We start from the raw sequence: 14,431 nt of genomic DNA on the forward strand, positions 1-14,431 counted from the left end.
ACTCCAGCTTCGTACCATCGGTGTTTGCTTGTCAAAATCAGTATCTTTTGTTTTGCTCCACAGTATACGTTGGCTGTGAGTAGCTTTTTTTTGCCCTTAAAAACAACCAGCACAAATTAAAGGCATCTCAGGCACTTGCTGAAGTCCAAACAACCATTTAAATTATATGGGGAGGGTTTAGCTACCTCCGCACCCCCAGCTGAGTTGTGCTGTTCAATCCTGGCACGTTCCCAAGCACGGAAACACCAAAGGCAGCTGAAAGGACTCACCAGGCTCAAAACCAACCAAACCCAATACCCAGTTCCTGTCCATACAGATTTGTCTTGCCAGCCTCCACTGGTTTCTTTTCGGGTTTAATTACAACTGTATCTGTTTATCTAGTGAAGAACTTAACTAATGGACTGGATGTGCTTAATGATGTGGGTGTGGGTCATTTGCTCCGGACACTCTCTGTCAGGTAGACATGTGGTTTTCAGTAAAGCCCATTGGGTTACTGGTGTTTTTACAGCTCAGGGGCAAGCCAGTGTGCTAGGCAAAAGGTTAAAATCCCGGAGCCCAGTGTCATGGTTTAAGCCAGCCAACAACCAAGCACCATGCAGCCGCTTGGTCACTCCCCCCTCCCCCGCAGTGGGATGGGGAAGAGAATCAGGAAAAAAGTAAAACTCGTGGGTGGAGATAAAGTTTAATAGGACAGAAAGGAAGAAAATAATAATAATAAATACAAAATAATAATAAAATGAGAATAATAATAATAAAAGGATTGGAATAGACAAAACAAGTGATGCACAATGCAATTGCTCACCACTTGCCAACTGATGCCCAGTTAGTTCCTGAGCACAGATCTGCCCCACCCTGGCCAACTCCCCCGAGTTTATATACTGGGCATGAAGTCATATGGTATGGAATACCCCTTTGGCCAGTTTAGGCCAGCTGCACTGGCTGTGTCCCCTCCCAACTTCTTGTGCCCCTCCAGCCTTCTTGCTGGCTGGGCAGGAGAAGCTGAAAAATCCTTGACTTAGTCTAAACACTACTTAGCAACAACTGAAAACATCAGTGTGTTATCAACATTATTCTCATACTAAATCCAAAACACAGCACTGTACCAGCTACTAGGAAGAAAATAAACTCTATTCCAGCTGAAACCAGGACACCCAGTTACACAACTAAATGCACAGTTAGCGACATCCAGCAAAGGAAGCCAAGCTCAGCTCTTCCTACACCAACCGTGGGATTTACAAAATTATTGCCCTTAGACTAGACGCACCTGGCTGCATGCAATCTCCTTTTGTCCCCTTGTTGCAGGGCAGTAGCCCTATCTCCTCAAGCCTTGATGGAGGCTGCCTGTGGGAGTGGCCCACGGGCAGTGCTGGAGGGACCTCTGGTGAGCCCCGGGTGGAGGTGGGCAGAAGCCACCTGGACCTGTCCTCCAGGCACGCTCAGCCTGAGCATCACACCTGCGCATCTCAGCCTGAGCATCACACCTGCGCGGTCAACATCTGCTAAACCTCGGTGCGCTGTCCCCAGCATGATGCTGCAAGTGAAGTAAAACCAGTCACATCGTGTCAAGTCCAGTAAAATCACATGGGAATCAAATGCTAGTTTTTTATCCACCTTTAAAAATAATTCAAGGTTAAGCCTCCTCAGTGTCCTTTTTTCAGTCAGACCTAATAGGCCCTTACCTAAAATCAGATTGATTTTTTTCCCTAGGAATTATATATTTAGATATATATGTGTACATCCACATATATATACACACATATATCTTATATTTGGTAGATAGATTGACAGCTATAAATAGTTGCATTTAATTAAGGTGATACTCCCAATCTCCTGGCTCTTCACATCCGCACCTGCTTCACACCGATTACGTTCTGGGTACATCCACAAACCTCAGTTGGGATTCTGCATGTCATGGTTTCTCCACATTTCTCCAGTCTCACTGAAAGTGTCTACACATTGAGGTTCACAGGACCTTTCATCTTGGGAATACAGGTAAATCCTATCGGGTTTTTTCCAAGCTCCATGTTTCTGTGTCATTTGAAATTCATAACTGGCTTCATGGCTAAAATATCATTTGAATGTGCAGTTTATTTCTACTGAATACCAGTTTGCCACAGCAGAAGGCCCTTGAAACCCTTGTTAAATGACGGCTTACCTTAAATGACGGTTCTGTTTTTCCAATGGTACTACACAGAGAAGTACACATGGCAAAGTACCCACTGCAGCCAGCAGCTACGTGAGGCTGGCTGTAGTATTTTAGTGATGAATCTTCGGTCCAGCCCTTATTCATGTAAATCCACACTCCTTTGTTGGTGTTGTTTTGTGGGAACCTCGTACCATTAGTGTCTTCCCCCCCAAGCCCAACAAAACAGCTCATCAGTGGGGAACCCACCAGCCCTGCTTTGCAAGTGAAAGGCTCATCAAGAAGTCTTTCAGTATCAGCAGGCTATTTAAAAATGGAATTTGTGGCACTCTGCAAGAGACTTCTGTAATTTCAATTAGGCTTTCTTTGGAATGGGCTATCTGGGAAAAGAACAGTTTTGGAAACTAAAGGCTTTATCTACTTATTAGCAAGTCAATAAAAGCCATGAAGACTCCAAACTTCTGCTTTGGCTTTGTGTGCATTAACAGGCCAAACAACCTAGCTTCATTTGAAACTGGTTTCAAATTACTTGCAGATGGCTGGATGTAGATGAAAGACTGCATAAAGGTGTTCCTTATTCTATTCTCTACTCCCTAGACTATTGGGCTATGTGCTGACACTTGGATGCTTGTTTTACAATATCATTTGACATGTGGGATTTATGTGTCAAAATTTCATTTAAAGCCAAGAAAATGTCAACTAGCAAGTACAGAGAAGCAGCAAAAGACTGCTTTTCAAGACAGAAGTCAGTGAGTCGGACACTGCCAAGTCTTAACCCTGTACCAGGCGCACACAGAGAAAAATTTGACCCAACTGCCAGCAAACTAAGATTCCTTTGGTGTGTTCTGCTGAGATTCCATTACTGCCTTTATCATTAAGAAAATAATGTAATAAAATGAGACCTTTTCCCTGAATGCATTAATAAAGATAACTTGTTGGTCAAGCTCCAAAACCACTGGAGCCACATTTAATTTACTACTTTTATGGATTTAGGATTTGGTTTGCTGCTATGTTCAGTCCACTGCAACAATATAATGGGAAATTGTAATGGCATGTTTAAAAGAAAGGGTTCATAATCTATCACTGAATCTTTAAAATGTCTTGTGCAGACATCCACAATTAAATGCTACCAAAAATGGGCACTTCATGTGATTTCACCACAGCTCACCAAAGGGGGAAGGGGGGAAGATCCAAATAATCATCAATATAGCTTTTTGTGCTAGTCACCTTAAAACAGTTTGGGGAAGAGAACTGCTAAACCAGCTTTTAAGGGCTTGCAACCCCATTCAGCTGCTCCTCATATTAAGAGTGTCTGTGCGTTACTTCGTAAAATATCAGCCGGCATACTGCTTAATTTCCAATCAATAAAAATGATAATGAATTATGTGAAGGTCTTTCAGATATCTTATGACCAGTTGTTCAGAAAGGCACTCGTCTTTTGCCCATGCCTAGTTCAGGCAGTGGAGACTTTGCCATCACCAACACATAAAGCATTGAGAAAACCAGAGCACCTGTAGAGTGCAGGACCATGGGCCTGTCACATCATGACAGGGATAAAGGTGGTACAAAAGACCGTATCCCATCAATCTCTGCCTAAGAAGAGCCCTGCTTCTTAAGGGCCTGACTCTGCAGCCTCCCCTGTTGAGCAGAAGCCGCTCCAACAGCTGCATTTGCTTGGGCTTGCTGTTGCCTTACGATGCAGGAAAAATGGGGAATTGAGTGCTGTCTTGTTTGAAATGTCCCTTACCTGTAAAGGAGATCATTCTTCAGAGTGAGGTTTTAAGGCGAAATGCCAGCCTGAAGGATTAGACATAAACTGGCACAGCTTCAGCTCACAGGCAAAAGATGGATTCAAGCTATCCTCCAAACGCCACGTGCGTTTCTTCCCTCCTCCTCCTCCTCCTCCTCCCGGGGCAGCAGGAGCCTCCTTTTTCTCCTGCTCCAGCTTGAGGAGATGACAGGAGGAGCTCGCTCTCCACACTGCTGAGCAGTCTCCCATGACGCCATGACGTGATCCAGCCCCGGGTGAAAACAAATAAAAGCTCCTGACAGAGAGCGAACACCAAACCCACCCGGTTCCTTTGGATTTATTTTAAGATTGTGGGTTTTGGTAAAGAATGTCTGACAAATCCTTTCAAATTGTCCTAGGAAACGTGCCCGTCTCTTCACTTTTGGGCAAGGGAGGGAGGAATTTGCCATTTTAATTTTACTATCAGGATTGATTAAATGCTTTGTAGGTTGTGCTAGAAAAAGACATTCTTCAACCCAGGTGACAAAAAAAAGCCTTATTTAGAAAACACAGCTTGTACAGAGACTTGCTCTAGCTGCAAACTTAAACAAACACATTGTTTTTTATTTGCATTCAGGAGTTTCCATTTGTGCAGCTTCTGCCAGAGGACTGAAGAGGTCTGTGATGTGTAATTTACTGCTTAGTGATTTTAAAGATGAATATTTGGATCCTCATTGATATTTGATTTTTATTGCTCATTTTGTTACCGGGGAGGTTTCCACATGCAGCTTTATATAAACTCAGTCTGGTTTCTTGTTCTGTCCTCAGGACACAACATATCTTGCTTCGCTAAGAGTTTGGAAACAAATGCTTTGGGGTTTTTTGGTTTGCTTTACTTTTCTTCCTTTCTACAGCTCATGCTTATACTTTCTATTAATTCCTTGCTGAAGGTAAATTCTTTATTGTCGGGATTTCTGTCAGTGGTTTTGGGACTCCTCATCCTCGCCAGACCTGGCGAGCCAGGCTCCCCACAGCAGCCACAGCAGCAGCAGGGCATGAGGGACTCTGCCCGCATCCACGCTTCTGCACATCCTGAACGCTACCTGAAGACTGGGGGTTTGTGTCTCCAACACGGGCCCACCATGACCAGCAAGAAATGGGTGAGACCCTGCACAGCCCAATCGCACCAGGGCCCTTTTTGCCAGCTCAGCTTTATCACCGTATGGATGCTGTGAAGTCCACCCCAACCAAAGTGGCTTTTAGGAAGCTCTAGGAGCTCAAAGTCCACAAAAAGTCCTGAGACCTAAAGTAGGACTCAGATCAAGTTTAGAAGGCTAAATCCAAAACACTAATCCTGACAGCTCATGCTCAGCAGGCAGCTGATCTACCTGGGAGCATTGGGATCTGGATGCCCCGTAAGGGCTGAGCATAGTCCTCCTGCCCACAGTGGAGCTGCCCCAAGTCTTGGCAGCTCATCAAGCTTAACCCCAGTCAAGGTGCACGAATGAGACCCCCTTAGAGGGTTGCTCCAGTAGATGCCCAAGGGCATGCCTAATAGGTGTTGTCAGAATAGGAATTTTCACAAAATATAGCAGCAATGCTCTTGAAAGGTGGACAGAGGGAGGCGATACCCCTTTACACAACAGCTGAGCAGCTGTAATGCTGTGCCAAGGAGCAAGCAAATCCACTTCATTTCCTCCTCCCTGCAGAGGGCTTACAGCTCACCAGGTTCCCCTGATTGTGTTTCACCTGGGCGCCTAATCAAACAAACTGTTCATGAAATAAGAGCTGACTGAGCAATATTTCAAACCCTGCAACTCTACGTACAATAGAAGTTGTTTTAAAATTACTTGCCAAATTAGCTCAAGTGAGCCAAAGAGAAGCACTAACTCCTAGCGAAAGCCCTTAGTGCAAGTCTGAAAGTTGAAATAAAACTTTTAGGGCTCTTGAAAGAACAGGAGATGAGGGAAATGACATTCACATTTATTACAGAAATGTAATTCATAATCGCAGCGGTGGGAATGCTAATGCCTTTTGATTGATTACAGGGATTTCTTTGTGAAAGCAAAAAGATCTCTGGACCTGAGGACACTACAAAGAGCAAATGAGTAGTCTGGTAATCATGGCTATGACTCAGGAAAGCAGTTAGGTATATGCCCTGCCTTAAGTACCTGCTTAAGTGCTTTGCTGGATAGGGTTGTGCTTAAGTCAATGTGTATTTTTCCTATAATAACCTTTGTCTTGCCTTGTTCTTGGTGAATGCGTTCTGTTTCTCCTTCATTTGATTTTTAAGAAAAACAGCTTTCCAGAAATGGCTAAAAACATTTTTCAAAGATTTATCACTACTGTTTCTTATCTGCCATTAATAAAGCATACAAGAACTGTCTCTAAAAATTAACACTGACTTCAGTATGTCTATCAATCCACACAAAAAGCATGTGTCTTCCAACACAACACCTCTGAAAACCTCTCTTGACACTAGATATTTTCACCCAATAGTGGCCTCTAGTTAATTTTTCTCCCTCTTCTTCCTGCACATTGGCTTGTGTGGAAAGGCTGTGGCAGGCAGAAGTACCTGTCTTGTTCTGTGGGTATTCCACCACAGCATATGAACCACCTTCTATTTGTTGCTCTTTTTATAGAAAGCGAGGTTTATTTACTGTCACGGACGCACACAAATAGCACCGAAGGCCAAAAAGACATCCAGAAAAGTCTGAGTTACAATGCAATTGCACTGTATCCGTTGCTGACCCTTCTCATGAGTACCTGGTGCAGCACACATGGTCCTTCAGGCCATCATCCAGCAAAGCACTTAAGCCCTCCCCTAACTTTTAAGCATATGATTAGTCCCATTGATGTGTACGACAAATAATATGCTTCCTCTCACTGCCTCTGCAGTTGATAAGGGAGAGAGATCAGATTTTACGAGATTCATGTATATTTGGAATAATAGGTAAAATAGTATCTTATGTCCACATGTTGTGCAGTTTTCTGTCATTGATAAACTCTCGAATTCTTGGAAACAGGTAACTTGGCACTGAGCATATTCCTCTCTCAGAACTAGATGCTTGCTAGGCCTGAGGTTTTAAACCTACACCATCCTTCAGTCAGTCTTGTACAAGAAATACGACAATTTTTAATTTAATAGGAAAACGCCTAAGTGGATTTTCCTTAAATTTCACATATGAGAAGGATGTGTCACTGCTCTTTTGGAGGGAAGGACTTCTAAGCACCTGCAACTAAAGTCTTCAAAAGAAAGTGTCATGCAGAGTGGTTTCAGTGTCACTTCCCTGGGCATCAGCAGTAAAGCAAACTGCAACCATTCAGGTAACTAAAAGGTTTGCATTAATGTATCAGGATTCCTGTAAATTTCTCCTATGAATAAGCATGCTTTCAGATTAAGAACTGGTAATTTATCTCTACTGGCTGCTCCACTCTTGTTGCTTCAGCTACAAACCCACCCTGGGGATCACAACAGGGGGTGGTTGCCTGCATCTGACAGCTCCCCCCAAAATAATAATTAAAAAAACTAAACCAGAAAAGGAGGGGGTGGGGTAGGGGTGGTAGAAGAGAGAAAGGAATATAATTGCTAAAACATGGGCTGTACTCAGAAATTGCTTTTTTCCCCAAGTAATATACATTGGAATCTCAAGTAAATGGAGTGTATAATTCTTTGTGAAATGGACACAGAGCTAACACAGAAACAAATACTCAGAAACACAAACCGGCACATGCACACATATGCATATGTCTGTGTTTTACTCAGACACACACAGAAACTGTGATTCCTTTTATCCAGTTAATTGTATGTCTTCCCCTAACATCTTACTTTCTGTACTTTCAAAGCCTTATTTTTTAATTAAAACCACTTAATTTTTTTAATTTTTTTTTTTTTTAACAACAAAGCCACAGCAGACTTGTGGTAGGCTTCTGGAGTGCAATTACCCCATTCCACAGCACCAGTCCCTTTTCTTTTTGGATGGTAGTCACAGACTCCAGATGCCAATGTACTGAGGCTAATTTTTTCCATCAGCAACATCTAGCTATTTGGCAGGCCGCTTCAGCATTTTTGCTGGCTGCCTCAGAGCAGTTAAATGGCAGTGCTCTCCATATATTGCCTGGGAAACTGATTTACCTGGGTGGTATTTTAATCAATGTTTTGCCTTACCCATACATTTTATGCAATGGTTTCCTACTAATAAACATGCCTGTGAATTACCTTCTCATTAGATTTCCACAAAGATATATTTTTATTTGTAGTCAGAGACCGGTGCTTAAATGCTCTTTCCTGATTCACAGGCTCCTGTGGTCACAAATCCAGGGTACAAGGATTCCTGCACCCGTGTGTTGAAGGGCAGGGGAAGCCATGTAATTAATTCTCCTCAATTCACCAGCCAACCTGAGAGAGACAGAAGGGAAATGGTTTCAGACTGATCCCAATTTCAAATTGCATTTGTTTCATCAGCAGAATACTCCCCTTCTCAGTGTTACTTCCAGTTGACTAAAACATTCTACATGAATCAAAACTTTTAGAACAAACTAATTTCCAGGTGAAAAACTATTAAAAATCTATTTTTTTTCCTAATTAGCTTAGCAAATGTTGAAAAAATGGTGTTCTTTTTTGTCTGGTTTTCCTTCTTTTTTCTGACCAGAAGCATTCATGGAGTTTTATATGAATTTACAAGTAAATTTACTTGCCTTGAAGCTTCATTTTTTTTCCATAACATGTCATTTACTTCATATTATACCATAAAGCTGATATAAAAATAAAAGCCTGGTGTTAACTTTGTATATATATGTAAAAAACACATAAATACATGTATGTATACACACATATACATACATACACACATGCTATTAGGTGCCCAACGTCCATAGTTTGCTTGGGATGCTTACATTAGATACTAAGAAAAAAGTTCTCACAATGAAGCGAGTTAAACACTGGCCAAGCCTGCCTGGGGAGGATGGAGATACTCAAGCCCAGACCCGAGAAGTGCCTGTTGGAAAAGATCTGGGTGCAGCTGATGTTGCAGGACAACAGGGAAGAGCATCTGCGTGGTCCATGAGCCCAACCTCTACCCCAGTTCTATGAGCCTGGGACTCCAGTCTTGCTCTCTGGGCTGTCCTCACCTCTTCCTTTTGTGGGAATTTGCAAGTGAGAGACAACAGGCCATTGCTTACATTCTCTACAATCAAAACATCAGGCGCTTTCCAGGGAACGATGAGAACGGCAGTCCCTCCTCACAAGAAGCCAACGATGTGCTGCTGTTCAGCCGAAACGCTGGACATCTCTCCCATGAGCTGAGTCAAGATGACTGAGTCACCAGGAGGTGACTACCTCCAAACAGGAGATCTCCTACCTGCCCCTGCAGAAGCAGGTACCTCTGTACATCTGTGCCATGCAGGTGCAGAAAGTGTCAGGGAAAAGCACCAATGAGCTGGTGTTAACGTGCCTTCAAACCTCATCAGTCCCTCCGGAGTGATGTCATTGCTGGGTCGGCTTTGCACTCTGTGATGGGCTTTCTCAACATGAGAAACAGGTTCTTCAGGCCTGGACTTTCCCTCCTGTGCATGTTTTCTGCAATCCCAGCTGGTTTCAGTGCTGTCAGAGCCTTCACAAGAGCCCTGCCTGCCTCCCCTGGAGCTGGTGACAAGCCACATGAATGACCACAAGAACATTTTGTCTCATTCCTGTGCCTGGAGCCTTTCTCCTCCCCACCCCAAACCACAGCCTTACCCAGAGCTGGAGAATGGAGGTGAAGCGTTAGAACACATTTTGCTCTGTGCCAGTGAAAAAAACAGCAAGGAATCATATTTTGTAGAAAGCAGCAAACAATCACTTTTTGTAGGACTGAGTGCATCAGAATGACACAAAATACCTCTTGAGCTTTCTTTGAAGCAAGATTTCATATCCTTCCCTGACATGGTAGCGTACGATGTCCATCTTACTCACTAACATACCATAGCAGGAAATAAGCTTATGACTGGAACAATCTGCCATTTTTATTTTGAATTAATGGAGAGCAGGTCCTCTTCAGGATGAACTGAAGCATCACCCTCTTGTGTTTATCAGTGATTTAATTTAATATGCCAGACTGCGCCCAAATGTTGCCAAACCACCCACAGGTTGGTGCCTCCGTGCTGCAGCTGCAGCCCCTGGGGAAGAGCTGGCAGTGCCAGGGCTCCCACTGGAAAACCAGGACCACTGTTCCCTCCATTTACCAGTTTCACAAGGAGCCTGCCACCAGCTTTGGGCATCTACATGCTCCTACAAATCTGGCTCCACTACCAAATAGGACTTCTCCTTATGGTGTGAAAAATGCATCATTCTCTTCCTTAACAGCCGAATTTAAGAAACCTCATCCCTGTGTCAAACATGATATTACAAAGTTCTGTATAATTTATGAGCAATTATATATCACTCCAGCCTGACCTCCAGGGCTACTTAGCAATCTCAATTTCCATTTAACTCAGCTGGGTCACCTCATTCTCCAATGCCTTTGGCTCAGTTATATTGTATTACAAAAGGTAAATTTAGAGATGGAGACCCAAGGGTTAAATTGTGTAGGGTATGAGACCAAGATAAACCTATGGAGGCCTAAAGAAGTCACGGTTTGATATCAGCCATTACCTTGTGCTGGCATTCTTGGCTCATTCAGAAATGTAAGAAAGTTGCACATGCATGCTCAGTTGATATTGCTATTTGTCCCACGAAGTGTTTCTCCTTGGCCAGTGACAAGTCAGATCCTGGGACATAAATCCTAATGCTATTTTATCACTGAGTGCTGCCACGTGGAAGATGAAACTCGCTACTCTCCCCGTTTTGCTGTCAGCCCTTTCTCCCCCAGCAGCTTGTCGCATGCCCTTCACAGATCACACAGCTTTCATCTACCCAGCAGCAGATGCCCGCCTGCCGTGATTTTGCATGCTCACGGCTGCAGGTCACAGGGAAGACTTGACGCCATTCACCCTGTGGGTGCAGCTGACGATCACCCCGTCGGGAAGCCCACGGGTGGGCCACCTGGAATAGGAAGACCCAGCACTTACGGTGAGCAGCAATACCGATGCTGCAATGCTGTCGTGTAATTTTCAAACTTGCGGCTGCAGCTTCTCATGTCCTTAGCCAGTAACAACTTGACAAGTGCCTTTGTACCAGCTGGGCTCCGACACTACAGGGCTTCACCTTTCCAAGAGCAGCAGCAGCAGAAAGGAAATATGAAGAAATCAGAGAAAGCAGCGTGACTGGCGGAGGGCTTTGCTCGAGGGTGGCAGTGCCTCATCCTTCATTTTTACTGCATTATCTGTCACAGATGTCCGTACGCTACAGCTTCCCGGGCTCCTGTAAGATCAGGCTCTGAATAGGAGAGACCAGATGAAGATCTTTAACTGAGGGAGAGAAATCAATTACCATGATAGATGGGTTGTAGCAGTTGGAGGTGAAGAAAAGAAAAACAGCCAGCAAGCTCTCCTACAGCATGCAGCAATAGTCCATGTGAAGCAGCTGTAGTTCCCCTTTGGGAGGTGTTTCCAGCCACACGAAGCATCCATGGCCAGCAGAGCTGATGTCCACCACCAGCCAAGAGCGGTGCCAGGAGCATCTCCTGGTCGACTCACAAGCTTCTGAAAATAGGGCCTTGAGGAGATTGTACTGGTTTTTGTTTACTTGCATGGCTTGATGCTTAGAAAGTAGTCATCCATCAGCAAGGAAAAGCGGTGGTAAAGAACAGATTTTTTCCCCTTTGATAAATCTGCTGAATTTCTAAAGATTTTTTTTCATTATTTTTATGAATGCAAGTGTGTAAAATTAAAAAGTAATAGCACTGAGTGCATCACATCATAGGTGTTCAACGTGAGAGGCTCCAACAGTGTCAGGTCTTCAGAAAGCATCGAATAACCTTCTGAAATTAATACTTCTAAAGTTATTCAGTATAGGTATCCAAGAAATTTGATGCCTAAAATAACAGTTTATTTTTAAAAATGTTTCTATAACCTGGGAATCATTCAACTATAATTTTGATGTAGCAATAATTAATCAATCAAATTCTGCTGGATATTTGTACATATAATCATTGATGAGATCATTACTCTCTTACCTCTTATTAAGCTAATGTTAATATTCAATTGCTTGCATAGAATAAGTTTTATTATTATTTCAGGTATAAAATAGCTTGTTTTTATATTAAAAACCCTTGCTTATCTCCTGTACTTTCTGTCCAGCAGATCTGAAATACAGCACTTCTTCATTATCAAGGAAAATACTGTATCTGAGGTGGGTTCTCAGTGCTCAATGAGAAAAACAGGCCTTGTCAGATATGAATAGTGGCCATGTGTTAGATGATGGAGTTTCAATGCTCTTGTTTAATTTGCAATCATACACAAACTTAACAGTAAACAACCTCAGCAAATAATGAGTGTTTGATGTAGAGCATTTTTTACTAGGGACAACGAGCATGAAAGTCAAGATGAATACATTGCTTTAATTTCATGGACAATGTGAATTAGAAACAGGCTGCACACATTCCGTTTTAACTTAAGAGAGTAAAATGTTTTCATTGTCTAAAAAAACTAGATTTATTTTCAATAACACTCAAGCCCTATTTTTCTTCCTTCTAGTGATTTTCCCCAAATTTTCACAAGTAGGGAGCAGCTGTCTTAAATATGGCCAATTAATTTTGTTACTTAGTTGGCTGTAAGACAGCAAACAATAAGTTTCTTGCTATTAATTGATAGCTACAGAAAAGATGCAATGGATCACCTCAGACAGCTCAGATCAATCTTTTTGTGTTTAACATTTGTTTTGAAAACACAACTTTGCAAGTGATTGATGTGAAGAAAACTGGCTACAGTCTCCTCCTGCCATATTGGCTAGAAATGTCTGTATTTAACAGACTGATTTCAATGTTTGGTGGCTTCCTCAGGCAGGTTTCTCCTATGTACCAGTGCCAGCCTGTATCTAAAGGTGCCTAAAGGACACTACAGCAAGAGACAGTTCACGGCATTTTCAGAAGTAAGAAAGAAGAAGGTGGAAGCCTCACTTCTATTCCTGCTGTCACATCTGACAGCTGAGTGACTTCAAGCCACTTCTCCTTGTCTCCCTGCTCTTGCTCTCCTACAGGAGAGAGCAAGGAGCACCACCACACTCCTTGCTTGATGACTGCCTAGTGCCAGCCCAAGGAGCCTCGCTCGGCCCCTCTGTTCCCCGCACTAAAGCAGTTACACCAGCAAATTGCAAGAGAGCGCCAAAAAAAAATGCAAAATCCACCGAGATGAGCCAAATCAGCTCAAGCCTGCAAAGCAGCCACTACATTCGCAGAATAAGACAAAAAAGGCTGCAGCATAAGTACCCCCACAGATGTAGAATGTGCATGGGAAAGAATACCACAGCTCAGTAAAGCAAGGGGAGAAAAGCCCACCGGGAGGAGTGCAGGAGCACTGGGGAAGAGCTGCCCTGAAAGATAAACAAGAAGGAGGATGGGAAGCAAACCCTGGAAAAAGAGAAAAAAGACAAAGAACAGATGGTGGTGAATAAATACAGCCAGAAACCCAGCAAGGATTATAAAACATTTTTATATAAACATCAGTAGAGGAAAGAGCCCATAAGACTGGTAAAATACTATTTATTAACTCACAGTCTGTGCATTTTATGGTGCTCACCTGATGGCAGGTGTATGAGCCCAGTTCCCGTGGAGAAAACTCACTCTTCAGGTGTGCTGCTGCATCTGGAGGGAGATGTTCTGTAGCTTTTTCAATGTGGATTTTTGCCTACATCCACAGGCTGTGATTTTGCTCAGAATCCCCCCCAAATGCTGCAGGGAAAGAAACTGCCAAAGACAGTTCAATTTGCAGCTACGACCAGGGGACTCTCTGCCAAGCCCCTGTAAAACAGGGTGGTCAGTAAACCCAGTTCTTCAGGGAGGATGACTGTGGATGTCACACATGGAACATTCAAGTTAGAGGACTAAATTGTTTGGAGAAAACCAAACATTTGGGGAAAGCTTGAGCTCTCTGAAACTGGAAAATATTCTTGGTCTGGACAAAACCAGAGGAAACAGTCCATCCTTGGTATGCTAAATCTCTCTACAATAGAGAAGCTGTGCTGGTAACTACCTCACCTAAGAGCTATTATTTATGAAACTGCAAAAAAGTGTCATTTTTACTGAAGCAACAAAACTGAGACACATGGGAGGATGATACATCCTTGTGCCTCCATACAGGGACATTGAGACAGACAGCCTGCAGTACAAGCTCTGTGTTAGGCCACGGGCAGAGGGTGAGGCTAAATCAGTTTATTTTGCATCCTGTGGTCAGTTTGAAGGCTGGGGTCAATGATAAATTATAACTGGTGAGTTAGACCAAGAAAGCCAGGCCAAGAATTATGTTTAGTGACCACACTGGATCCTACAAAGGCTATTTATTACCTCTTGCTAACTAATTAAACTTACTACCAACGGCACGAGCAACCCCTGCAGTGCCTTTTGTTGTTGTTTGGACCTGCTGTTCGCCTTGAAATACTAGAGCAGCTGTCAAAAAACAGTGAGTCTACTGCTGTTGGCAGTTGT

The 14,431-nt window shown here is 43.2% G+C and overlaps 1 long non-coding RNA gene across 1 annotated transcript; it reads right to left on the reverse strand.

Moving 5' to 3' along the window:
- Positions 1-1,480: 1,480 nt before the first annotated feature.
- Positions 1,481-10,862, reverse strand: LOC138685387 (uncharacterized). The gene is made up of 3 exons (XR_011324619.1): positions 9,003-10,862; positions 8,092-8,271; positions 1,481-1,531 (listed from the first exon to the last, which is right to left on the reverse strand). It is a non-coding gene; the product is annotated as an uncharacterized lncRNA (long non-coding RNA).
- Between the last annotated feature and the right edge of the window lie 3,569 nt (positions 10,863-14,431).

This window comes from Haliaeetus albicilla, chromosome 1, assembly GCF_947461875.1.
Source record: "Haliaeetus albicilla chromosome 1, bHalAlb1.1, whole genome shotgun sequence".
In the NCBI taxonomy this organism is placed as follows: domain Eukaryota; kingdom Metazoa; phylum Chordata; class Aves; order Accipitriformes; family Accipitridae; genus Haliaeetus; species Haliaeetus albicilla.